The sequence below is a fragment of the Armigeres subalbatus genome, chromosome 2 (genome assembly GCF_024139115.2).
Source record: "Armigeres subalbatus isolate Guangzhou_Male chromosome 2, GZ_Asu_2, whole genome shotgun sequence".
Classification (NCBI taxonomy): domain Eukaryota; kingdom Metazoa; phylum Arthropoda; class Insecta; order Diptera; family Culicidae; genus Armigeres; species Armigeres subalbatus.
In genome coordinates this window covers 192,489,188-192,514,654 of record NC_085140.1, presented here as the reverse complement: position 1 = coordinate 192,514,654, position 25,467 = coordinate 192,489,188, and the positions used below count along the sequence as shown (strand labels likewise).

Genomic DNA, 25,467 nt, shown 5'->3' with positions numbered 1-25,467 from the left:
GAATGAGAAGTGAGCAGTGAAAAGTGGTAAGTAAAAAGTGAAAAGTGAAATGAGAAAAGTTACACAGTGTTGACCTGATTTTGTCACTCCCCGATTTTATTTACCTCCGACTTTATCACATTTTCGACCCGACTTTATCACGTCCCTTTTGTCACGTTTTTGACCCATATTGTCACCACAAAACATTTTTGAAAATTCTAGTCGTTTTTATTTTTGTAAATTATTCAGCAAACACCAATGATACTTTTCTTTTTTTTTTCTTTTCAGCGCCTGTGATTCATTATAAATCATTTCTGAGTACATGTCAAGAATTTTTAAGTCTTTTTGACAAGAAATAACGGAAAAATATGATAGCAAGTGTTTCTTCTAAATGAGGGTCCCCTCGGAAACCTGTTTGAGAATGACCGGTCCATTGTCAAACCATCTTATGGCCTAATAACCCAAAAGATCATGCTTCCGAGACAATTTCATGAATTTTGATACCCATCCATTGTCAAAACATCCAATGGTCCAATTACTTATCACTTATCAGATTATGCTTCCGAAACAATTTCATGAATTTTGATACCCATATTGCCAGGGTTCCTTCAAAATGAGTTTATGGCCACTTTAGGCCCCACGGGAACCTATTCCAGGATGACCGGTCCGTTGTCAAACCATCCAATGGTCCAATTACTTATCAGATCATGCTTCCGAAACAATTTCATGAATTTTGATACCCACATTGCCAGGGTTTCTTCAGAATGAGTTTGTGGCCACTTTAGGCCCCACGGGAACCTGTTCCAGGATGACCGGTCCGTTGTCAAACCATCCAATGGTCCAATTACTTATCAGATCATGCTTCCGAAACAATTTCATGAATTTTGATACCCATATTGCCAGGGTTCCTTCAAAATGAGTTTGTGGCCACTTTAGGCCCCACGGGAACCTGTTCCAGGATGATCGGTCCGTTGTCAAACCATCTAATGGTCCAATTACTTATCAAACCATGCTTCCGAAACAATTTCATGAATTTTGATACCCATATTGCCAGGGTTTCTTCAGAATAAGTTTGTGGCCACTTAAGGCCCCACGGGAACCTGTTTCCGGAATAACCGTTCCGGGATTAATTCATAAGATGGTCCTGTGACGTAGTTAAGTTATATTCTTTAAGTTTCCAACGAAGTTTATTAGTCAGGACGCTAGAAATCTTCATTTGGTTGAATATTTATCTTCAATTTACACATACTTTGGGACTTGGCCCAGTTAATCCGGAATTCCGGTTACCAGGTAATCCGAATCGGTTCTCTGTAACATGCATCAAATGGCGGGTAAGTTTCTGCATCCGTAGCAACCAAAATCGTCAAAATCGGTAAAAAACTGACAATGTTATGATCATTTTAAGTCCGTGGGTACCCGGGTAACGTGTCGGTAACGTAAGGGTGTTTTTTTGTCGGTAACAAAAGGGTTAAAAATGTCATCATGAAAAAAAATTGAGATGCTTCATGTTTTTTTTGCAAACTTAACCTTCTTCGGATATTAGAAAAAACTTACGAATAAGATGTTGGGGTCATATTGACCCAGAAATGTAAATGCTTATAAAACAGTCAAATTATAACCGAATTGCAAAGTTTATATACCGTTCGAAAGATAAACTCATCAATTTTGTGGCTATGTGGTGATATGCTGGTTCTGGAGACAATGGCCACCGGGATACGACTTCCACGGGGACCTTGTCGGTCATATAAGGGGAACACAAAATCGCTCAATATATGCCATTCGATCGCTAATTCTTCATAGATTCTCTTAAAACGGTAATATATGGTCCATGAGAGGGCTTCCGATGAAAGTGGCCACTCCTGCTACATGCAAGGTGCCCCCGGGGAACCCGCAGGAGGGGACATTTCCGTTTTAGCACCAAAATATGCCGTGCGGCGGCTCTTTCGTCATGATTTTCCACCAAACAAATGGTTATGCGCTTGAAATCGCTAAGTGACCACATTGGCCACTCTTGGAGCCTATGAGGTGCCCCCGTGGAACCCGTAAAAGGGGACATTTCCGTTCTAACACCAAAATATGTCGTGCGATAGCTCTTTCGTCATGATTTTCCACAAAATAGATTATTATGTTCTCGAAATCGATAATTGACCACATTGGCCACTCTTGGAACCTATGAGGTGCCCTTGGGGAATCCGTAGAAAGGAATATTTCCGTTTAAACTCCAAAATATGCCATGCGGTGGCTCATTCGTCATGATTTTCCACAAAATAGATGATTATGCGCTCGAAATCGATAATTGGCCACATTGGCCACTCTTGGAGCCTATGAGGTGCCCTCGGGAAACCCGTAAAAGGGGACATTTCCATTTTAACACCAAAATATGTCGTGTGGCGGCTCTTTTGTCATGATTTTCCACCAAACAGATGGTCATGCGCTTGAAATCGATAAATGATCACATTGGCCACTCCTTGTATATGCAAGGTGCCCCCGGGGAACCCGTAGGAGAGGACATTTCCGTTCTGGCACCAAAATGTGCGGTGCTGCGGCTCTTTCATCATGATTTTCCACAAAATAGATGATTATGCGCTCGAAATCAATAAGTGACCACATTGGCCACTCTTAGAGCCTATGAGGTGCCCTAGGGGAATCCGTAAAAGAGGACATTTCCGTTTTAACACAAAAATATGCCGTGCGGCAGCTCTTTCTTCATGATTTTCCACAAAATAGATGATTATGCGCTTGAAATCGATAATTGACCACATTGGCCGCTCTTGGAGTCTACCAGGGGCCCCCAGGGAACCCGTAGAATGGGATATTCCGTTTTAACACCGAAATATGCCGAGCGGCGACTCTTTCGGTGTGTTTTCCCACCAAAGAGATGGTTATTTGCTCGAAATCAATAAGTGATCACATTGGCCACTCTTGAACCACATTAGCTACATTTGAAACCTATGAGGCTCCCTCGGAGAACACGTAGAAGATGACATTTCCGTTTAACACCGAACTATGTCGTGCGGCGGCTCTTTCGTCATGATTTTCCACAAAATAGATGATTATGCGCTTGAAATCGATAAGTGACCACATTGGCCACTCTTGGAACCAATGAGATGCCCACGGGGAACCCGTAGATGGTGACATTTCCGTTTTTATACCGAAATGAATAATTGACCACATTTTCCATTTTGGAACCTATGAAGTACCGCCGTGGGGCTCATAGGAGAGGACATTTCCGTTCTTACTCTTACTTAGGGCCGATGCCCACGTAGCGTGTTTTCAAGCTGCGTGCACGCCGCGTCCACGCAAGGTATCCGGCATCAAATGTAGTCGTGCACACGTTTACGTGTGCATTACTCCATTTGATGCTGGGTACCTTGCGTGAAAGCGGCGTGCAAGCAGCGTGAAAAAACTTTACGTGGACATCGGCCCTTAAAGACATGCCGTGCAGCGGCTCTTTCACTATTTCCATCAAATAGTTGGTAATGCTCTTGAAATCTAATATCAACCCGGGGGAACCCCAAGCCCAATTTCGGTAATTGTGGAGTGCCTTGAAGAATTCATTGAAAGTGTCTGTGCACACAAAATCTAACTCACTTTTGAGGAACTTTTCCTCAACCGAATTGCTCGCAGTAAATAGCATTCGACGAAAATCCTGCCCTATTGTTTCCTATTGAAAATTGGCCAGATCGGACTATGGGATCCGAAGTTATGGCCAAAATACTAATTTCAGCAGCTACATGGGAAAATCACTTTTCTGGCACTTATGCTCATCCGATTGGCTTGCAATAAGTTGCGTTCAGCAGAAAGTTTTAGAATGCAAATAAACAAATATGAAAAATAAGAGCTATCTACCTATTTGTGTTAAATTAGACTATTCTTATATATTTCTCAACCCTTTTGAACGAACGATAAAGGCACCATCACCACTAGGTAGATTAATGTTGTTTTTTTTCTATCAAATAGGTCATTCATTCTGAACTTAATATCTACAACCTACAAGGTACCCGCAGGAGTCTCACAGAAAGAGATTTTTTTTATATCAAAATATTGCGTTTTCATATCATTGTCCACGGCTATCGGTGAAAACCTCAAACTTCTATGAGTCGATATTGAAGGGACCATCGACTAATGGTAATATCGAGATGCGGAATAGAAAATCCTTGGAGAGCTGTTCGAAGGAATCATCACAGTAGCCCAGAAACTATTTTTTAATTTGACTCAGTATACTCAATTTCAAATGAAAAACAATTTCAAGCGCATAACCAACTTTTTGAAGACTTGTGGCCAGGGTAGACAATGATAGACGAAGATAGAGCTGCCGCAAGCGGCACAGTACATTTGATATAACCATGAAAATGTCCTCTCCTACGGGTTCGCAGGGCATCTCAAAGGTTCCAAGAGTAGACAATATCACTAATCAACTCCAAGCACATGACCATCTGTTTGGTAGAAAATAACAAAGAAAGAGCCACCAGGGAGCCTCATAGGTTTCAAATGTAGCCAATGTGGTCACTTATCGATTTCGAGCGCACGTCCATCTGTTCGATGGGAAAACACCAAAAGAGCCGCCGCACGGCTTATATTGGTGTAAAAATGGAAATGTCCCCTTCTACGGGTTCCCTGGGGCCCCCTCATAGGTTCCAGGCGTTACCAATGTGGTCACTTATTGATTTCAAGCGCATAATCATCTATTTTGTGGAAAATCATGACGAAAGAGACGCCGCACGGCATATTTTGGTACTAAAACGGAAATGTCCTCTCATACAGAATACCTGGGGGCACCTTGCTTGTACCAGGAGTGGCCAATGTGATCATTAATCGATTTCAAGCGCATAACCATCTGTTTGGTGGAAAATCATGACAAAAGAGCCGCCGCACGGCATACTTTGGTGCAAAAACGGAAATGTCCCCTCCTGCGGGTTCCCCGGGGGCACCTTGTATGTACCAGGAGTGGCCAATGTGGTCATTTATCGATTTTTTCTATTTTGTGGAAAATCATGACGACAGAGCTGCCGCACGGTATATTTTGGTGCCTAAACGGGAATGTCCCCTCCTGCGGGTTCCCCGGGGCACCTTGCATGTACCAGGAGTGGCCAATGTGGTCATTTATCGATTTCAAGCGCATAACCATCTGTTTGGTGGAGAATCATGACAAAAGAGCCGCCGCACGGCATATTTTGGTGCTAAAACGGAAATGTCCCCTCCTGCGGGTTCCCCGGGGGCACATTGTATGTACCAGGAGTGGCCAATGTGGTCTTTTATCTAATTCAAGCGCATTATTATCTATTTTGTGGAAAATCATGACAAAAGAGCCGCCTCACGGAATATTTTGGTGCTAAAACGGAAAAGTCCCCTCCTGCGGGTTCCCCGGGGGCACCTTGTATGTACCAGGAGTGGCCAATGTGGTCTTTCGATTTCAAGCGCATTATCATCTATTTGGTGGAAAATCATGACGGCAGAGCCGCCGCACGGTATATTTTGGTGCTAAAACGGGAATGTCCCCTCCTGCGGGTTCCCCGGGGGCACCTTGCATGTACCAGGAGTGGCCAATGTGGTCATTTATCGATTTCAAGCGCATAACCATCTGTTTGGTGGAAAATCATGACAAAAGAGCCGCCGCACGGCATATTTTGGTGCTAAAACGGAAATATCCCCTCCTGCGGGTTCCCCGGGGCGCCTTGCATGCACCAGGAGTGGCCAATGTGGTCATTTATCGATTTCAAGCGCATAACCATCTGTTTGGTGGAAAATCATAACAAAAGAGCCGCCGCACGGCATATTTTGGTGCTAAAACGGAAATGTCCCCTCCTGCGTGTTCCCCGGGGGCACCTTGTATGTACCAGGAGTGGCCAATGTGGTCTTTTATCGATTTCAAGCGCATTATCATCTATTTTGTGGAAAATCATGACGACAGAACCGCCGCACGGTATATGTTGGTGCTAAAACGGAAATGTCCCCTCCTGCGGGTTCCCCGGGGGCACCTTGCATGTACCAGGAGTGGCCACTTTCGTCGGAAGCCCTCTCATGGACCATACATTACCGTTTTAAGAGAATATATGAAGAATTAGCGATCGAATGGCATATATAAAGCGATTTTTATGCTCCCCTTACATGACCGACAAGGTCCCCGTGGAAGTCGTTTCCCGGTGGCCATTGTCTCCAGAACCAGCATATCACCACATAGCCACAAAATTGATGAGTTTATCTTTCGAACGGTATATAAACTTTGTAATTCGGTTAGAATTTGACTGTTTTATAAGCATTTACATTTCTGGGTCAATATGACCCTAACATCTTATTCGTAACTTTTTTTGTGGGGTCGTTCCTGTTGCACCTTAAAATACTTTTTTCATGTCAGATGCTTCATTTCCACAAAATATTAAAAGTCAAGAAATTTCAGAACGATCGGATTATCAGGTAAAAAGTTATTCTACTTTGAAGTTTCGTTTTGGGTCATATTGACCCCAACATCTTACTAAGGTTAATCGATTATGTTTAATCGAATGCAAACGGAAAATCAAATGTTGTAGCAGAAGTGTGGTAGGCATATTTTTGTGGAAATGTATAATAAATTTGATATAGCTCGTTGAACTGTATCCGGCGGAACCATGCCGATGCACCATATCAAAATTGACGCACGCTGAAGCAGTTGGAGAGCTATACGAGGTTGCTGTGGAAGTTAACATTCTTCTCGCATTGTACCTATCGCTCTCTGTTCCGCACACCATGTTGCTGTTTGCTCATTTGACTGCAACACTGTTATTTTTTTTTTATTTGAAGAGGTGTCATGATTCATTGGGAAAATTGACATTAAAGTAGTAGTTTGTGCAACAAGTTGCAAAAAGATGATTTTTTCAGCAGGAGTCGTACGTTTTGCACGAGTTGCACACGCTATTTTTTGCAATGACGGAAAATGGGCTCTAATATGATAAATCTGTAACAAAACGGTACGAACTGATTTACTTCAAATGATCATTCTTACCAATAAATCATGTTGCTGCAAAGAACCGTCATATTCCATGTTATCGTACCACAATGCGTAGCTCGACAAGCCTTGAAGCGATAGATGAACTTGCCTTTGGAAAATTCTGATGTCATCGCCATCATTACCCAAGCTGATTCAGCAAAATGTAGTCATGTAACTACTGATCTGATGTTGAATTTTCATTATAGCATCCAAATGAGTGCTATAATGGACTTTATGTCACTCAGTTGAGTTTAAAGACAAAGATGTTCATATTTTTGCTTAGATTTTCAATTCTGAAATAAAAACCGGTGAAGAATTTTGTGTTATATTTTTAATTTTCGATAAAGTAAAAGAAAAACAATCTAATTTAGATCAGTCATGAAAGCAATAAAAAAGTCACGTAATCTAGTAGTTAACACCGTCCTGTAAAACCACATTATTTAACCAAAAGTTCCGACAGTTTGATAACCCCCTTGTTATGCTTTCGCCATACAAATTTCTAGCTTCCCGCACATATACATATACACCCAGATGCTAGCATCTGTAGGTAGAAAACCAGCGCAGCAAGCATTTCCACGTCGGAGCAGCTTCTACTATTGGAGCATAAGAAGCATAATTTGTTTTTCTCTATATTATCGTAAAATTTTATTAAAACGAGGATAATCGATCATTTGATGATCGATTTATTCAAAAAAGTATGGGCATCCCTATACCTTCGAATGTCATCTTTTCAGCTACATGACTGTCGAAAAGATATTTTAGTTACTAGATAAAGATTGTCGCTGTCATCGCTGTCCGGAACATCTTTTGCTGGCGAGGATAGGGGAGCTAAATGTCAAATCCATACGATTTGACAGGTATGTACCACACATGTTTCGGACAGCAGAACAAAGGGAACCGAAGCGACAATCTTTATCTAGTAACTAAAATATCTTTTGACTGTCGCCATCGTCGCCATGGGATTTGCTAGAATAAACAAGAAGAAAACATGTTTAGATTCCTCTTTGCTCGCTAGATGATGTTGTTATCACCGGCAAATGGTTCGCCATTTCGTTGTATGGAAAAGCTCGAAGTGAACCATATTGTTAATATAATATATATTGTTAATATAGATGCATATATTTGATATATGATTTGTACAAATTTGAAATACATGAAAGGAATATAGGCACGGATGTGCTGTGAGGCAACCAAAATTCTGCAATGGAGGCGCGTTATATTTTACTCTACGATATCAAACCGACCAACCGCTACCACATGTTGTTTCAACACGAAACTTTCAACCGAGAACGCTTTGGCATGCATCATTCACGCATTAGGTGTGTAGTCGGCGCTTTGATGTTGCATGAAGAAGAAGAAGCAGAAAGATGATAATCGAAAAAACCTCCACGGGAAACCATACGAAGAAGTTTTTAAAACTCTTCTCAAAAATTCTAAAAGCAATTTAATTAAAAACGGTAAGCAGTACTGGGTTGGACTTTTCTTCTACTGTATAATAAACATAATATTTCTCTTACTTAAAACTCGAAGGTGAAGCCCAATCGGGTTGTACGCAAAGGTGACGTTGAACTACGTAACTGTATGTAATCTACAGGTTTTCGACTTTTCTGTTCGATGAGATCAAAGCAAGTGTTTTTCAAGCCCAGAAGGAATCTGTTTTCGTGGTTTATCCTGTACTCCTGAGATTGAGTGAGCATTATGAAACCCTGGTGATGTTAGTTTTTAGACCAACATTTGAAAAGGATGATAGAAATAAAATTTTCTTATTATCGAGGATGATCAACACTCTTAAGCGATCACATATCCAAATTACCAATTGATAAAAACTCGCTAGAGAGTAAGAATCGTAAGATGGTACCCTGCAGATACCATCTACAAAAGATCGGAGCAATCCAAACCTGCCGCTTCTGTGACGAGGAGAGAGAAACATCAGAACACATCCTCTGCTATTGCAGTGCACTCACTCAACGTAGGTTCAAAGTTCTCAACAAGCCCTTTTTAGGGCCTGCTGACATATGGATCTTATCCCCCAAGGACGTGGTTGGCTTCATAAAGCTAGTCTCGCCAGAATGGGGGAGTCACATACTGTAACTCAGGATCTCTATTTATCAATAATAGATGGTCTTGAGTTCAGTCGATACCAAGGTGTCGGCAGCACAGAAGAGCGGTGGCCAGCGACTTGACAACCACTGTGAAGACCTGGTGTGTCGGTGACGGAATGCCAGAATCAGAACAGATTTCTGATGTGTGTTCTAAATCACTTTATTAGCCACTTCATTAGGTCCTTATTAATTTCATTTGATTTATTAAAAATTCACTTTAGATCTAGTTCATAATTCACAATTTCACTCTATGGTTAACAGTCCAATTAAACGGTTGATGATCGATGATGGTTGTACCCGTCGAAGCAAGTCTTGAATAGCCGCCATGATGACGGTTGCCGGTGCCTTTTTATTCTCCAGGGGTCGGAAGTCATTCGTTCTCCACGTTCTCCATCTTGCCGTTTCCGAAGGGTTTTCTGTCGTCGGCTGTCAGTGGAGTCGAACTCGATGCATTAGACGAGGAATCGCCACACATTTGACGAAGAGCACACAGATCGATGATGCAGATGATTTGCTTTCTTCTTTTCGAACATCCTGGCCCCTTCAGAAGCCCTTTTCTTCCGTGTAGCTTCTGATTGATGACGGCGATGATTCACTATTCACGTGTTGGGTTGTCCCTCGATCTTGTTTTGGTCTCGCGTCAGATGATTTCCCGAAGACGGCGTACGGAGGAACGAATGTTGAGCTGATGGAAAAAATTGAAAACAAAGACCCGGTAGCGGGTTTCGCAAACGTAGACTGATTGGACAGGTTCTCACCTTGTGCCCTTGGAAAAGGGGCCTTGTAATTTTCTTATCTTTGTAGGTCCTGCACGTTGAAGATACTGATTGACGAAGATGGAGTTCGATTGTTGTTATTGGTGTTAGTTGTTGGATGGCTCGGTTGCTTTGTTTTCGGAAGGCGATGACATTTCACTTTGCGATGAGGCTATAGGCAGCAAACACAATTTTGACACCGGTCGGGTGAATTTTCCATGCGGTGTTCGAAGAGTCACAACCCGCACAATTCCGTCTGGCCCAGGGTGTGTTTCATCGATACGTGCCGTTTGCCAGGTCATAGGAGCAGCGGCTTCATCTTTTATAATCACCAATCGGCCCACTTCGATCTTCGTTGGAGGATTTACCCATTTTGTTCGCGGCTGGAGACAACATAGATATTCGAGATGCCACCTGCGCCACAGGTGTTGGAACAGTTTTTGCACCTGCTGCCATTGACGTAGACGGTTGATTGGAGTGCTTGAATGGTCGACGTCCGGTACTGATTTCAACGAGGATCCCACTAGAAAGTGCCCAGGTGTGAGCGCCTCATAATCGTTCGGGTCGTCGCTGATAGGAACGATTGGCCTAGAATTCAGGCAACATTCAATTTGCGTCAGGAGGGTTTCCGTGTCATCGTATTGGAGAATGTGTGGCCCCAGAACTAAAAAAAACGCTTCTGAGCAGACGCTATTGCGGCTTCCCACAACCCACCGACATGAGATGCTTTCGGTGAATTGAAATGCCACTTGATTACGGTTGGGACACATTCTTGATAAACGGCGTCACGATGTTCCTTGCTGCTAGTTAGTCGTTGCAGTTCATTAGAAGCTCTTAGAAAGTTCCTGCCGTTGTCATTATAGATGTCAGAACAGAAGCCACGGCGAGACACAAACCGCCGCAACGCTTGAAGGAATTTTGCAGTGCTTAGATCTCCTACAAGCTCTAAATGCACGGCTCTGGTGCTGAAGCATACAAACACGGCCACGTAAGCTTTTGTTGGTGCTGCTCGTCGAGGTTGTTGCTTTACCAGGATTGGTCCCCAGTAGTCGATCCCTGCTGTTGAAAATGGTCTGCTTGCGGTTACTCTAGCAGGCGGCAAGTCCGCCATATATTGCTGTATCGTTTTAGGTCGATTTCTGCAGCAGGTTATACAGTTTCTTGTAGCACTTTTGGCCAAGTTTCTGGCCCCTATGACCCAATACCGCAAACGAAGAGTTGTCAGCAGAAGCTGTGGAGATGCATGGAGTTGTCTCAAATGGATGGATTCTACTAACAGGGCCGAGAATGGATGAGATGACGGAAGGATTGCCTGATGCTTGCTATTAAATGGTAGCTGGGAATACGTTAGTCTGCCGCCAACTCGTAGAACCTGGTGATCGTCGAGAAACGGATTGAACCAGCGCAGCCGTGATTTGGGTGATATTGGTTTCCCTAATTTGAGTTTTTCAACTTCATCTTTGAAGAATTGCCCTTGAACGAGTTTTATGAGTATGTTTTCTGCTGTGTCGATTTCCGCCGTAGTCAGCACGTCCGTATTACGCTGGTTTTTTGGAAGGCAACAGTTTTTTTGAAAGCGATGACAGTATGCGGTGATTCTCAACATTCGTTGATAATTAGAGTGCCTTGCGACGTACTGATCCAAAAACGACGGTGTTTCGGTAGCAGAAACGGCTGATATGTGACTTGACTTGGTTTCGCGGAGAGCTTCGTTAGGTTCATCTGGATGAAGCTGGGATATTGGCCATTCGGTTGGATCTCGTGCCAGCCACTCGGGACCCTTCCACCACAGTCGATTCGATACTAGATTATCTGCGGTTGTTCCCCTCGAGATGAGATCGGCCGGATTTTGTACACCGGCAACATGATTCCAGTGGCAGCTTTCTGTTGCTAACTGTATTGTCGATACCCTGTTCGCCACAAATGTTGTCCAGGTCGATGGGGAAGATTTGAGCCAGTAAAGCACGACGGTGGAATCCACCCAAAAAAATGTCTCTACGTTGATTTGAAGAGCAGCTACGACCTTTTCATAAAGCTGAGCCCCGATGACAGCACCGCATAGCTCCAGCCTCGGAATGGTTTGCTTCTTGATTGGTGCTACCTTGGATTTAGACGTCAATAGAGCTACATTGATCTCTCCCATGGAATTCGTTGATCGAATGTACAGGCATGCACCATATGCCTGCTCTGACGCATCAGTAAAAACGTGTAACTGTCGCGTCGTCGGGAAGGAAAGCGTTACGCAGCGTGGTATTCGAAGGTTGTTAAGATGTGGAAGTTGCGCTTGGTAGAATTCCCAACGAGCCTTGTATGTTGTTGGAAGTTCCTTGTCCCAACTCCATGGTTTACCATTTTCATCAAGCAATGTCCAGATTGCTTGCATGAAGACTTTCGCAACGGTAATGACTGGACCCACCAGTCCTAGCGGGTCGAATAAGCGCGCGATATTCGAGAGCGCGATGCGTTTGGTGAGAGATCCGTCGGTCAGGTCCAGGGGAGATTGTGTTTGATAACGAAGCGAATCTGTGCCTGGCTCCCAATGCAATCCCAGAGTTTTTATGCACTGTTCTCTATCCAAGTCAACTGATGATTTAATTGCTCTATTTTCTGGAGGTACGTCTTGGATGACGGAGAGTTCGTTAGATGCCCATTTTCTCAGTTCAAAACCGCCCTTTTTAAGAAGACCCTCTAGTTGGCTGCGAAGAAATACGGCTTCTTCTATTGTTGATGCTCCAGTGAATAAATCGTCCACGTAAAAGTCTTTGCGGAGCACCTTAGCTGCTTCAGGAAAAGCGTCTTTTTCGTCTTCGGCCAGCTGCTGAAGCACGCGAGTCGCTAGGAAGGGAGCACTAGCCGTACCGTAAGTAACCGTTGTTAGTTCGTATGTATGCAGTGGAGCTTCTGGAAACGGTCGCCAGATTATGTGTTGAAGGCTGCTGCTTCTTTCATCCGTCAGGATTTGCCGATACATTTGTTTTATATCAGCATTCAGTAGAATAGGGTGTATTCGTGAGCGCATCGTAATCGTTCGGAGATCGTCTTGTATTATAGGACCCACCATTAGTGCGTCGTTCAGAGAAGTTCCACTGGATGTGCGACATGACGCATCAAAAACCACGCGTACTTTGGTTGTGGTGCTGTCGGTTTTGACGACGGCATGATGAGGAAGATGGTAACGGGGATACTGGTGAAGTTGAGGATCCTGTACACGCTTCATGAGACCCAATTCTAGGTATTCATCCATAAAATCCCTATACATCTTACTGAGTTCCTTTTGATGCTCAAACTTGTTTTCCAGAAGATGAAATCGACGAATGGCTATTCTACGATTGTCACTGAGATGTGGAAGCACGTCATTCTTGATGGGCAGATTGACGATATATCGGCCTTCGGAGTTTCTAGTAACAGTTCGACGAAAATGTTCCTCGCACGCAGCTTCTTCGACGGAATAACACGATTGAGTTTCATCTCCTTCAACGGCCCAAAACTTTTGGATTAAGTTGCTCAGGTCCACGACGGAGGCAACGTGAGCGACGATTGGTGCGCTTCCTGAACTTAAGCTGCTTTTGCCTGAGACCACCCAGCCGAAAACTGAGTTGATGAGTGTTGGTAGCCCTGTGCCAAGCGAAATTCTACCCGGGACCTTGAACAACTCGAAAAAGATCTCCGCTCCGAGGATTAGATCGACCTTATTGGGTTGGTAGAATATGGGATCTGCCAGTTGAATTCCTGGTGGAATGTTCCAAGACGAAATATCAAACGAAGCAGAAGGCAAGTCAACGGCGACCTTTGGTAAAACAAGCAATTCGACACTTGTTGCGAATTCGGAAACACGAGACCGGATTTTCGAAACGTATTTGTAGCGGGATTCCGTAGATGATTGGCCAATACCGGCAATAGGCAGGTGGATTCGTCTACGTTGTGCTTTTATACGCTGTGAGAACGATTCAGATGCAAAGCAACACTCACTACCGGAGTCCAGTAGTGCTCTGGCAGTATGCTCGGTCCCGTAATCGTCAACTACGATAATGATAGCCGTCGCCAGTAAGACTCGTTTACTACCACGACCTGTTGATGCGTAGCTGGTATAATCGTTAAGGGTTGCTGTCACTGATGTAGATGGTTGCTCTTCAGGTACTTGACTACTCTCTCTAGGGTGAGGTATAACGGGAGGTTTCGCGCTGGTGGGGGAAGAATTAAGGCAGAGTTGGGTGTGATGATGCCCTTACACTTACGACAGGTACTCGACGACGAACATTCCTTGGCTTGGTGTCCCTTACGGAGGCAGTTACGGCAGAGCTGGTGACGCCGGACTTCCCTTTCCTTTTCATCGAAACTGAGCCTGGAGAATACTGCGCATTGGTAAAGAGGGTGGTGTTCGGAACAAACAATACACTTTCGTTGATTAGCTTGGCTTGCTCCGTGGCTGCTCACGACTCGCTGGAGAGATTTTCTTGGTGAGTTGAATTGCGGCTGCGGTTCCGAAGTTTTTCCAATGGTTTGCAGCACGGTGACTCTGCGCTGTATGAAGCCGGTGAGGTCATTGAAGGAAACAGCATTGAGCGTTGAGGAGTATTTTTCCCAATCTCTCCTAGTTGTTGAATCGAGGCGGGTGCTTAACATTCTAATCAGTAGAACATCCCAAAACTCCGTTTTTTCTCCAAGTTGAGTCAGAATCTTTACGTTTGTCTCGAACTTTTCTACCAGCGCATGTAGTTCATTAGCAGATTCTCGTTTGACCGATGGGAATTCGAATAGAGTATCGACGTAGGACTGTTTGAGTCGGACCGGGTTCTGGTAATGGTCTAGAAGAAGATTCCAGGCAACCAAGTAGTTGTTGGCACTAAGGGCGACCGTCTGCATGAGCTTTAGGGCCTCTCCCGTAAGTGAAGAACGTAGATAGTAAAATTTTTGGATACTAGATAGTTCATTCGACGAGTGGACTAATGAGACGAAGAGGTCGTGGAAATTGAGCCATTGATCCAAGTGTCCGGCGAAGACGGGAAGTTTGATGTCAGGTAACCTTACGTGAGACGTCAAGAGGCCTTGCGTAGCGGAATGATGAGTCTGAGGAGTTCGTGGCGTCTGCAATTCCTCTTTATTGATCGAGAGCAGAAATCCCTTCACCTTGAAGAATGACGTCTCGAACTCTACACGTTCCTTAAGATGAGTATCGAGAGCGGTTTCATCTAACGTCTCGAGCTCATTCTGAACAGAATTGAAGTCCTTCCATATGACGTTAGCGTGTTCCAACCGGACAGGAACTTCAGGGGCACTGGTTTCCTCGTTGAACTCGTCGACGAACTTCTTTATTAGGCAAAACGACGTCAGTAGACTCTTCTGCCTAGTCTTGAGCGACTTGATTCGCCGTTCGTTGGACATCGTGTCAGTGATGAACTGGTTCTGGAAAGCACAGACCGCGTAGCTCACTAAGGAACGAGTAATATGTATGGAATGCTAATTACCTGATTACAGGCAGAGAATTGCCTTGAATTATATTCAAAATTTCTCCAAACAGCTAGTTACAAGATGATAATGCTTTGGATCACCGATTGGATCAGTCACGTGGTAAACTTCTGAGTTAGATGGATGGATTTCCGGAGCTCTACGGTTATCCGGCTCGAAGGACCACTTTGTCGGCAGCACAGATGAGCGGTGGACAGCGACTTGACAACCACTGTGAAGACCTGGTGTGTCGGTGACGGAATGCCAGAATCAGAACAGATTTCTGATGTGTGTTCTAAATCACTTTATTAGCCACTTCATTAGGTCCTTATTAATTTCATTTGATTTATTAAAAATTCACTTTAGATCTAGTTCATAATTCACAATTTCACTCTATGGTTAACAGTCCAATTAAACGGTTGATGATCGATGATGGTTGTACCCGTCGAAGCAAGTCTTGAATAGCCGCCATGATGACGGTTGCCGATGCCTTTTATTCTCCAGGGGTCGGAAGTCATTCGTTCTCCATCTTGCCGTTTCCGAAGGGTTTTCTGTCGTCGGCTGTCAGTGGAGTCGAACTCGATGCATTAGACGAGGGAATCGCCACACACATTTGACGAAGAGCACACAGATCGATGATGCAGATGATTTGCTTTCTTTTTTTCTAACACCAAGGTATCTCAGTGACAAACATGTTACTGAGATAACTTGCGTATTTCACAGCAAAAGGGTATATCACAATAGTCCTAAAATCTGGACGCAGTGATCTTCACCCGACAAACGAGGAAAAAAAAGAAAAAAAAAAGAATCGTTTGATAATTGTATCTCGATTTGAAGCATTGGTAAATGCTACTTTTGAACTTTGTTTTCCTACATAACACAAAAACACAATGCCAAACATCTGATTGATCTCCATTGTTGACATTAAATTGGTATTAGTTAGGTTTACTTTTAAATGATAATCGATTCCAAAATTTGGAAAGTTAGCGCTGATGACAACTCCCCTAATTTTCACAGCTGAGAAGTTATCAAATTATAATTCCAACAATTATCATATGAGAAGAATGCAGCACAACCCTGACCGATAGTGTACCGCTGCAGCCATCACCGATGCAAACTGGAAAAGAGACTAAGCACCAGCCACTAAGGGTCTGTTCACAAATTACGTAACGCTTTTGGGGGGAGGGGGAGGTCCAACTTGCTTTATAGAACGTACACACGGTCAAGCAGTTTGGCCAACATTGACTCCTCCTCTCGTTTATTCAAACATCCATCAAGTTTTACCAACAGCGGCACGAACAATGAATTTATTCGACCAACAGTAGGTATCGCACACGAACGACCGAAGCGCCAACTTGAGCACCAACCATCACAAAATAGGGTTTCTTACCCCATTCCCGGCCTAACATGCGTACGACTACATTATTTAATTGATATTTATGACAGGAAGTAACTTTTCCTGAATTTTGTGGGCTGTATAATACTGCATTGGGGTTCACTTCTGCTTAAAAAATAGCTAGTCGTAACGTAACGTAACTCATTTCAGTCATAGCGATTGCCATTCCGGCATACATGTAACCAGTTCCCGGCCTAAGCAAAATTTTTACTCAATATTTCAACATTTTACTCTCTTTCTCTCTCTCGGGACGGGAGAAAATGCGACGTAAACAAAAATATGCACGTTCCACGACAACAAGATGCCAGATGGTATTATGCATAATTATTTGTATTTGGTTGAGAAGATATATTTACTCATCCAAATTTCTTCCAAATACCTACTTGAAAACAATATTTTTTTCACCTTTTGAAATCGAGAAAATAATAAATAACATGATAGCGTCAACGTATTAGACAGTTTTCCTATTAACGATGAAGGATCATTTTCATACTCCTTGCCTTTTGGCAACACGGTGCGGCTAGAATTTGTTGGAACAACTTCACACACGTTCAAACAAAGCAGCAACCAAAGCGTTTTCTTGGGGGCGGAGTCAATGATCGTCAAACTGCTTGACTGGTGTGTACGCTGCATTATACTTTGTTACACTAAAAGGTGGGGGAGGGGGTGGGTACTACCAAATGTTACGCATAACGCGAATAAAAATTTATTTGATTTTTTTAAATCACTGATTGAAGTAATTGCTGACATGTCTTGATTCTAAACGATGACTACGCATCAACCTAACTTCTTCACCATCATGCTTATCAATGGGCTACTTGTAGTGTATTCTCAGAAATCCTTTGCGGGCCACAAGAAAAGGCTTAAAGGGTCGCGAGCCGCACTTTGGGGATCACTGATGTAGGTTTTGATGGGATAAACAGTAAAAAACTACAAACACAATTTTGATGTGTCATTGAGTATTGACAAAAATGTTGCTGGACACCACTAGAGTGTGCCAATGTAACTACATGGTAACAAAACTGTTATATTCGTGTTTCACTCGAATATTTTTTGAATAGACGAATACTTTTTGAGCGAGCGAAATTAGCGAAATTTAGATATTTTCTACATGCCAACAAAAGTAATTGAAATATCTATATATTTTTGAATAATTATTATGTACTGATAAGTTTTCTACCAAATTTAGAAGAAAGCTTTTTGATTTCACTTCTATTCAAAATCTCAAACGGATTATGTTCTGAATCTCATACAGACGAATCCCGAAAGGATACTGCTTCGAATCTCGTTCTGAATCTGTTCAGAATCATGAACGGACACTCTTTAGAATTCCAAACGGATTCTGTTTGAAATTCAGAACAGATTCTGTACAGAGTCTCGAACGAACTCTGTTTAGAATTGCAAACGAATTCTATTCAGAATCTCTAGCGAATTTTGCTCAGAATGTTGAGTGAATGCTTCTTAGAATCTCGAGAGGATGCTGCCAAAAATCCCAAAATGGGATTTTTTTTCCAGAACCCTCCGTTATTTGTTACGACAAGTTATAGTGCACAATAAACGTCAATCACAGAAAACATCGAAACATCGAAACTCGAAACTACAGAATCATAATATGGTCATATGGGAAAACCGCTGAAAATATGTTCTGCCATCTGAGTCAAAAAGATGCTTTGGTGAAGTTTCGTGTGAAGTGCGCTACTGCAAAAAGGGTACTAAAGACTAAAAGTTAGCTACGGCGTTAAAACCTGTAGAATGAAATACTTGTACTTGTAAACATATTTTATTTGAAAAAGATTCATAAGAATAAAATAGTTAGTACAAACATACAATATTTTGTAATATGCAATTTGAACTGAAAAATAAATGTTGCAAATATACTGCGGCCCGCTTCAACAGCTCGAAATTTCTGTGCGGCCCTTGATAGTAAGCATGCTGGGGACCACTGACCTACATGCTTCAGGGAAGGAAAAAAAATCTGCCTTTAAAATGTTCACAGTTACGCGTTATATGGGGAGGGAGGGGTATCAAATGTGAACAGACCCTAAGTCAGTCCAAGCCCCAGATGGCTCATTACAGAAAATCCCATCGGGCTGTCAACGGCGTTTGGTGTTCATCCTGCGGAGTAGGCGCGACAGAGGAGTTTGACTGTTTATTGATAATACAGTCGACTCTCCACATCTCGATGTTCTACAACTCGATATCTCCTCCTATGTCGATGGTTTCCTCAGTCCCTTCGAGCTACATATAATTGGGCTTTCTACATCTCGATAACCTCTCTATCTCGATATCTCTCTATCCTGATGGGTTCTGATCATATTTTGTACAGGATTCACTCTCCTTATGTCAATATTGTCAGATTTTTAGGCTACTAGACCATCTTTAGACAATAACAAACACATCAACAACAGGAAACGACATTTGTTTTGTTGTCGTTTTTCATAGCAAAGAGTTTTTTTTTGATCTAGTACCCATTTCAATTTTCCATCCATTCCTCGATCTCTCCCTGTCTCGATGGTCCCTTCAACATCGAGATGTGGAGAGGCGACTGTAATTATTATTCCTTCACGTGAATTGCATTGGGCTTTGCGTTTACTCCGGTAGACACCTAGGAATCAGCAAAAACGAGCCGAAAAAACTTATTAACTGCGAGGTTTCTAAGCAAAGTTACCATTTTTGCATTCGTATATTGTCTATCCGGTATAAATTTATACCGCTTTTTATACCGAAGCTGGATTGTTCTCCAGATACAGGCAACTTTCCCAACTTCGGAAATAGTGCGCTGGATTCGCCTAAAGATGCGCTAAACAACGCATCAATTAGTTTGACAAATAAAACTTCGGAAGAAAGTTCGGTTCGGAAGTCCCGACTTCCGAATTCTAACTTGGTGCTACGCCGACAATATCGTGAGGCTAACACGATGATACTTTTATGCCCAGGGAAGTCGAGACAATTTCCAATCCGGAAATTGCCGGGATTCGAACGGGAATCGAACCCAGCCACCCTCAGCATGGTCTTGCTTTGTAGCCGCGCGTCTTACCGTACGGCTAAGGAGGGCCCACCGCAGAAACGAACTACACCAGCTAAAAGCCCTGTAATTTGCATTAATTTGACGTCTATGCTGGCTTGAGGTTTCCAGTTAGCATTCGCCTTGATGCTCTATCCCAGCGGTTCTCAAAATTTTTCTTGAGAGGTACCCCTTCGAACTTTTGCATTATTTGAGGTTCCCCCTTTTTGTAGGCTTCTGATCTGTCCATGAAACATGCTATTCAAGGAATACCAGATCATCTTCGAAATATTTCTTCTACCTTGATTATCACTGAAAATACCAACATAATTGCAACAACAGATATTTCATTGATGGATCTCGTATCAACGGATCCACTAGTTTCGGTGTCTTCCACGTGAATTCGACCACCTTCCGAAAACTTCAAGAACCGTGTTCGGTTTATGTTACTGAGCTGGCAGCAATTAGTTTCGCTTTGGGGATAATTTCCAATCAGCCCGTAGACCATTATTTCATCTTCTCGGATAGTCTTAGTTCTATCGAGGCATTCCGGTCGATGAAACCTGTTAAGCAAGCATCTTACTTTCTTACAAACATAAGCGAGCAGATGCGTGATTTGGTCGAAAGATCATTCAAGATTACCTTTGTATGGGTCCCATCCCATTGCCTAATCTATGGCAATGAGAAGGCGGACACGCTAGCAAAGGTGGGCGCACAGGAAGGTGAAGTTTATGCTAGACAAATCTCTAATAACGAGTTTTTCCCATCAGTCCGTCAGAGTACTCTTCAAAATTGACAAATGAATTGGTCACACAATGAACTTGGACGGTGGCTATTTTCCATAGTTCATAAAGTTTCTGCGCGAGCGTGGTTCAGAGGTGCGGACTTAAGCCGAGGCTTCATTCGCACGATGTCAAGGCTTATGTCCAATCACTATTCACTAAACGCACATCTCTATAGAATAAATCTGGTTGATAGCAACCTATGTAGGTGTGGAGCCGGTTACGATGACATCGATCACGTAGTTTGGTATTGCACGGAAAATAACGCGTCAAGAGTGCAACTATTGGATACCCTTGTGGACCGAGGTAAACAACCCTACAGGGAAGTAAGAGGTGTTTTGGGGGATCACGATGTGGTTTATATGCAGGCCATCTATGCCTTTCTTTGCTCATCTGACATTAAAGTCTAATACCCCTATTTTTTTTTCTTTCTCAGTTTTTTTCTTGTCTTGTTCCGTGTACCACGATGCTATGGCCATCCGGAAGATGCTCCCTGATGAACTGAATCATACGAACCATAATTCGAGCACGACGCTACGCCACACCAGTCACGACGTCAATAACCCGGATGTGCAGCTGAAATAACCTAAACCTAAATCCCTACCCCGTCCGTTCTGAATAAAGTACTCTCTAACCTTGAGTCACCACGAGTATTTTGGTCTTTGTCCCTTCCCAACTAACTGTTAATGATAAGATGATATACACATTGTATTGATATGATACTTAAGAATTGCGGCTCCGCAAAGTGTCACACACGACTGAGCCTTCCAAATAAATGAAATGGTTGAAAAAAGTAGGCTTCCAAACCCCTTGAGAAAATAATTCCGAGCCCTTTGAAGGTAGGCTTCCGAGCCTCTTAAAAGGAGCTTCTGGATCTCTTGAAAGTAGATTTCCGTAGCTCTTGATAAGAGGCTTATCTAAGAGGAAATCACCTAATCAAGAAACGGAAAACCAAATCGAGCACGTTCTAATCGACGGTAAATATAATGTTGAATATTGAATCCGACCACTACCTCGTTGCAATATGTCTGCGCTCAAAACACTCGACGGTGTTCAACAGTACAACACGCGGAGTCGTCCGCCACGGCTAAACATTGGGCGGCTACAAGGCGGTAGACTAGCCCAAGACTACGTGCAGCAGTTGGAAGTGGCACTCCCAACGGAAGAGCAGCTAGGCGCAGGGTCTCTTGAAGATGGCTAGAGAGATATTCTATCCGCCATTGGAAGCACCGCATCCGCTGCACTAGGTACGGTTCCCCCGGATCAAATAAACGACTGGTATGACGGCGAATGTGAGCAGTTAGTTGAGGAGAAGAATGCAGCATGGGCGAGATTGCTGCAATACCACAAGAGGGCGAACGAGGCACGATACAAACGAGCGCGGAACAGACAAAACTCGATTTTTCGGAGGAAAAACCGCCAGCAGTAAGGTCGAGACATTGAAATAACGGAGCAACTGTACTGCGCCGAACGAAAGTTCTATGAGAAGTTTAACCGTTCACGTAAGGGCCACGTGCCACAGCCTGATATGTGTAATAGGGTGGCTCAAATTAGTATGGGAAAAACTTTGTTCAATTTTTTTGATGGGCCGCCCTCTTATTCGGTTCTATTTGATGCCCTGATGCTCTGGACAAAATTTCAGCCAAATCGGTCAACGTTTGGGCGGTGCTAAACTCGTTGGAAGTTTATATGGAAAAATGTATGCAGAAACGTCCAAAAACAGTAAATTGCAGCTGGACTACACAACTTACGATGAAGAACTATGATACTCATTCAGAACTTGGAGAATTTAATACAGAATGTTATGCAGAAAACCGCGAGAAGATTCGAGTTTTCCCGGCTAAGTTATTAGCATTTCTCTGCAGTAGGGTTTGAGCAAATTTCGTTTCTTTTACCTTTGAAAAGAAATAAATTCACCCCTACAACACTCCAGTAAAATGCTAATATTTTTGCGTAATAAACTCTAATCTTCTCGCGGTTTTCAGCATAACATTCTGTATTTTATTTTACAAGAACTGAATGAGTATCATGGTTCTTGATCGTAAATTGTGCCGTCCAACTGCAAATCACTGTTTTTGGATGTTTCTGCATACATTTTTCCATATAAACTTCCAACGAGTTTAGCACTGCCCAAACGTTGACCGATTTGGCTGAAATTTTGTCCAGAGCATCAGGGCATCAAATAGAACCGAATAAGAGGGCGGCCCATCAAAAAATTTGAAAAAGTGTTTTTTGAGCCACCCTAATGTGTAAGGACATAAACGGGAACCTTCTTACGAACGAGCGTGAGGTGATCCAAAGGTGGCGGCAGCACTACGAAAAGCATCTGAATGGCGATGTGGCTAACAACACGGTGGCGGTATGGTAATGAACCTAGGAGCACGCGTGCAGGACATACTACTTCCAGCTCCGAATCTCCAGGAAATCCAGTAGAAGATCGGCCGGCTGAAGTTGACCATCTACCAGGAGAGCTGTTTAAATACGGTGCTGAGGCACTGGCTAGAGCGCTGCACTGGGTAATTACCAAGGTTTGGGAGGATGTGGTTCTGCCGCAGAAGTGGATGGAAGGTGTCATGTGTCACATAAAGGGTGATAAGCTGGATTGTAGGAACTACCGCGCAATCACATTGCTGAACGCCGCCTACAAGGCACTATCTCAAAATGTATGCCGCCGACTAACACCAATTGCAAGATAGTTCGTGGGGCAGTACCAGGCGGGATTTATGGGTAAACGCTCTACCACAGACCAGGTGTTCGCCGTAAGTCAGGTATTGCAGAAATGCCGCGAATACAACGTGTCCTCACATCATCTATTTATCGACTTCAAAACCGCATATGATCCCGACTAGAAGGTCATATCATAATTATATCAACCTATGTTATTATGTTATACTAAATTTTTATAACAAAATTTGTTAGAAACGTGGTTCAGGATGTTGTTAAAATATCTAAATTTCTATCAAAAATCAAACTACTGGAAACAAAAAACTATCAAATTTTGTTACAATTTTATCATAAAAATAACATATTTTGTTAGAAATTTATAACAGAATCAGATACAAAATATAGTGTTTCTGTGCAGTCTGTGCAGTTGCAAATTTTTACAGTTCGTGATAGGTCTCCAGATTGTGATCAACAATACGAAACTTTTGTTTTTGTCTGAACAAGAATATTTTTTGAGAACATAAAACTAACAACATTACAAATAAGGCAACCTTTGCAAATTATATCAGCGTTGTGATATCTATATGGCTAGAAGACTTTGCCACATCTATTTTAATTGCCTACTGTTGGGCAATTCGGTGTTAAGCATTTTTTAAATCATATTATGATAAAATCCTGTTACAACATTTGAAAGATAATGGCTACTAAGAACAAAATTGTATCAAAATAAGTTATAAATATCACAATATGTTAATATTGTGTTCAGTTTCTGTTATGCTCTTCTAGTCGGGATACAATTGATCGGGACAAGCTATGGCAGCTAATGCACGAAAACGGATTTCCGGATAAACTGATACGGTTGATCAAGGCGACGATGGATCGGGTGATGTGCGTAGTTTGAGTTTCAGGAGCATTCTTGAGTCTCTTCAAAGCATAGTGATGGTCTTTCGTGTCTGCTATTCAACATCGCTCTGGAGGGAGTAATACGAAGGGCAGAGATTGACACGGGTAATACGATTTTCACGGAGTCTGTCCAGTTATTTGGTTTCGCCGACGACATTGATATTATGGCACATAACTTTGAGAGAATGGAGGAAGCCTACATCAGACTGAAAAGCGAAGCTAAACGGATTGGATTAGTAATCAACACAGTCAAGTACATGAAAGGAAGAGACTCAAGAGAGGACAACGTAGTCCACCAACCACGAGTTTGCATTTGTGGTGACGAAATCGAGGTAGATGAAGAATTCGTGTGCTTAGGTTTACTAGTGACCTCCGATAGCGATACCAGCAGAGAACTTCGGAGACGCATCGAATAGAGTTCGCCGCCGTACCTAACTGACTGTCTACAAAACCACTGACTATCTACCGGTAGTTCTCTACCGACACGAGATCTGGACGATTCTTGTGGAGGACCATCGCGCACTGGGAGTTTTCGAAAGGAAAGTACTGCGTACCGTCTAGGGTGGGGTGCAGTTGGCGGACGGTACGTGGAGGAGGCGAATGAACTACAAGTTGCATCAGCTGTTGGGAACCATCCATCGTTCACAACGTGAAAGACCGCACAAGACCGAAGATTATGGAGCACGTTGTAGCCAACCAGGTATACAGGTAGATATAATCTCTGTTATTTGTTTTGCAAGTGATTCTCAGCGTACATTAAAGAACCAGAGCGATCCCAGTATTAATTCTTAATATTTGAAATCTTTTTACTATAATCCAAGAATCAAATGCTTGCATCCCGAAAAAGGCAAATTCAACCTTTATTACGACCATTACACCCGATTCTGTTTTTACACGCATTTTTTTACACGGCCGTGTAAAAAAAATCCCATACAAAATTTTTGCAAAGTTGCTCCATTTTGCATGATTCGTCGAGAAATCATGAAACTTTTTTTACGCGGATTTTCGATTTTCAAACTGAAAACTTTTTTTACACGGAACGCATCCCCCGTGTAAAAAAGAATAGGGTGTATTCTTTTTGAAGTAGCTCAGATTTGATAATTGTGAACATAATAACTTTGATTGGAAGCTGACTTCTGCCAACCATTTTTACTTATCTGCAACATACAAAGCTTAACAATTGACGCACCCCTAGTTTAAGCAAAATTAGCAAAATTAATTCCGTGCCACTCATTTTAATGAACGTGCAGAAACCTGTTCCCGTCCACACGACTCAAACCGTCGGTCGTCGGGCAGACTAATTCCAATTCAATACAGCCAACGGCCAGCGATCTCCCACGCACCGCAAATCCAAATATGGAGCAAAACTTTACGACTAAGCGCTCAATAAACGTTCCGAAGCCGTGTTTTCTTCGTCACCGTTTCTTCGATGTCGTCATCCGCAGAAATTGATCTTGAATCAGCACTGACGGG

The 25,467-nt window shown here is 42.9% G+C and overlaps 1 protein-coding gene across 1 annotated transcript in view; it reads right to left on the bottom strand.

The window, feature by feature from the left end:
• LOC134211429 (four and a half LIM domains protein 2-like) overlaps positions 1-25,467 on the bottom strand; it is a 589,158-nt gene that overhangs the window by 456,359 nt on the left and 107,332 nt on the right. The gene's annotated exons all lie outside the window — the stretch shown is intronic.